The sequence below is a fragment of the Petromyzon marinus genome, chromosome 23 (genome assembly GCF_048934315.1).
Source record: "Petromyzon marinus isolate PM22_M1 ecotype Great Lakes invasive population chromosome 23, UKy_Petmar_22M1.pri1.0, whole genome shotgun sequence".
Taxonomy (NCBI): Eukaryota; Metazoa; Chordata; class Hyperoartia; order Petromyzontiformes; family Petromyzontidae; genus Petromyzon; species Petromyzon marinus.
In genome coordinates, this window is record NC_133689.1 from 13645001 (window position 1) to 13647500 (window position 2500).

The window sequence follows — 2500 nt, forward strand, 5'->3', positions numbered from 1 at the left end:
AGGGTGATATGGTCGTAGGCCGTGCTTGCAGAGACCTGTCGAACACTCATATGTATAAAACAATCAACATTCAACTATACTCCTAGAGGTCATCGCTCGTGAAAACGTGTATTCTGAGCTCCTGGTTTAGCCCCGAAAGAGTGGCATCAAACAGTATTTTACAAAAAATATTGATCCCAATGCAGTACACCATATCGACGTGAAATTGGCAGGTGCACTAACTGGATGAGTCGAAGTGTAAAAAGCGACCCATCCAGATACAACAATGCAAAAGCCTACAACACCTGGTATTCCCAGGCAGTCTCCCATCCAAGTACTAACCAGGCTCGAATCTGCTTAGCTTCCGAGATTAGACGAGATCGGGCGCATTCAGGGTGAGATGGTCGTAGGCCATGCTTGGAAAGACCTGTCGCACATTCAGATGTATTAAACAATCAACATTCAACTATACTTCTGGAGGTCATCGCTCAAAAAATCTTTATACTGGTAGAAACCAAGTTGTAAACTGAGTGTACCAGCCTGCAATAGATTGTGTCCGTCCGTCCGTCCCCTTTCAATACTTTAACGAAGTGAAATCTCGTGCTGTTGGGTGTATAAAATCAGTAATAGACAGCGCAGAGACTTGTCCTACCAGCCCACTCTGCAGGGACCTGTTTCTGAGCTCCTGGTTGAGCCCCGAAAGAGTGGCATCAAACATTATATTACAAAAAATATTGATCCCAATGCAGTACACCATATCGACGTGAAATTGGCAGGTGCACTAACTGGATGAGTCGAAGTGTAAAAAGCGACCCATCCAGATACAACAATGCAAAAGCCTACAACATCTGGTATTCCCAGGCAGTCTCCCATCCAAGTACTAACCAGGCTCGACCATGCTTAGCTTCCGAGATCAGACGAGATCGGGCGCATTCAGGGTGATATGGTCGTAGGCCGTGCTTGCAGAGACCTGTCGAACACTCATATGTATAAAACAATCAACATTCAACTATACTCCTAGAGGTCATCGCTCGTGAAAACGTTTATTCTGAGCTCCTGGTTTTAGCCCCGAAAGAGTGGCATCAAACAGTATTTTACAAAAAATATTGATCCCAATGCAGTACACCATATCGACGTGAAATTGGCAGGTGCACTAACTGGATGAGTCGAAGTGTAAAAAGCGACCCATCCAGATACAACAATGCAAAAGCCTACAACACCTGGTATTCCCAGGCAGTCTCCCATCCAAGTACTAACCAGGCTCGAACATGCTTAGCTTCCGAGATCAGACGAGATCGGGCGCATTCAGGGTGATATGGTCGTAGGCCGTGCTTGCAGAGACCTGTCGAACACTCATATGTATAAAACAATCAACATTCAACTATACTCCTGGAGGTCATCGCTCGTGAAAACGTTTATTCTGAGCTCCAGGTTTAGCCCCGAAAGAGTGGCATCAAACAGTATTTTACAAAAAATATTGATCCCAATGCAGTACACCATATCGACGTGAAATTGGCAGGTGCACTAACTGGATGAGTCGAAGTGTAAAAGCGACCCATCCAGATACAACAATGCAAAAGCCTACAACACCTGGTATTCCCAGGCAGTCTCCAATCCATGTACTAACCAGGCTCGACCATGCTTAGCTTCCGAGATCAGACGAGATCGGGCGCATTCAGGGTGAGATGGTCGTAGGCCATGCTTGGAAAGACCTGTCGCACATTCAGATGTATTAAACAATCAACATTCAACTATACTTCTGGAGGTCATCGCTCAAAAAATCTTTATACTGGTAGAAACCAAGTTGTAAACTGAGTGTACCAGCCTGCAATAGATTGTGTCCGTCCGTCCGTCCGTCCCCTTTCAATACTTTAACGAAGTGAAATCTCGTGCTGTTGGGTGTATAAAATCAGTAATAGACAGCGCAGAGACTTGTCCTACCAGCCCACTCTGCAGGGACCTGTTTCTGAGCTCCTGGTTGAGCCCCGAAAGAGTGGCATCAAACAGTATTTTACAAAAAATATTGATCCCAATGCAGTACACCATATCGACGTGAAATTGGCAGGTGCACTATCTGGATGAGTCGAAGTGTAAAAAGCGACCCATCCAGATACAACAATGCAAAAGCCTACAACACCTGGTATTCCCAGGCAGTCTCCCATCCAAGTACTAACCAGGCTCGACTCTGCTTAGCTTCAGAGATCAGACGAGAATCGGGTGCATTCAGGGTGAGATGGTCGTAGGCCATGCTTGGAAAGACCTGTCGCACATTCAGATGTATTAAACAATCAACATTCAACTATACTTCTGGAGGTCATCGCTCAAAAAACATTTATACTGGTAGAAACGAAGTTGTAAACTGAGTGTACCAGCCTGCAATAGATTAATGTGTCCGTCCGTCCCCTTTCAATACTTTAACGAAGTGAAATCTCGTGCTGTTGGGTGTATAACATCAGTAATAGACAGCGCAGAGACTTGTCCTACCAGCCCACTCTGCAGGGACCTGTTTCTGAGCTCCTGG

At 45.5% G+C, this 2500-nt stretch overlaps 4 non-coding genes and 2 pseudogenes across 4 annotated transcripts in view; all 6 read right to left on the reverse strand.

The window, feature by feature from the left end:
- Positions 1-20, reverse strand: part of LOC142928739 (5S ribosomal RNA) — a 119-nt gene extending 99 nt beyond the window's left edge. Inside the window, exon 1 of the ribosomal RNA XR_012945049.1 lies at positions 1-20. This exon is cut by the window's left edge and continues 99 nt beyond it. This is a non-coding gene — a ribosomal RNA (5S ribosomal RNA).
- Positions 21-272: 252 nt separating this feature from the next.
- On the reverse strand, positions 273-391 carry LOC142928091 (5S ribosomal RNA; annotated as a pseudogene).
- Positions 392-815: 424 nt separating this feature from the next.
- LOC142926723 (5S ribosomal RNA) lies at positions 816-934 on the reverse strand. Its single transcript, XR_012943647.1, has one exon. It is a non-coding gene; the product is annotated as a 5S ribosomal RNA (ribosomal RNA).
- Positions 935-1187: 253 nt separating this feature from the next.
- Positions 1188-1306, reverse strand: LOC142926579 (5S ribosomal RNA). The gene has a single exon (XR_012943503.1). It is a non-coding gene; the product is annotated as a 5S ribosomal RNA (ribosomal RNA).
- A 251-nt stretch (positions 1307-1557) lies between these two features.
- On the reverse strand, positions 1558-1676 carry LOC142927641 (5S ribosomal RNA). The gene has a single exon (XR_012944564.1). It is a non-coding gene; the product is annotated as a 5S ribosomal RNA (ribosomal RNA).
- Positions 1677-2104: 428 nt separating this feature from the next.
- On the reverse strand, positions 2105-2224 carry LOC142928036 (5S ribosomal RNA; annotated as a pseudogene).
- Between the last annotated feature and the right edge of the window lie 276 nt (positions 2225-2500).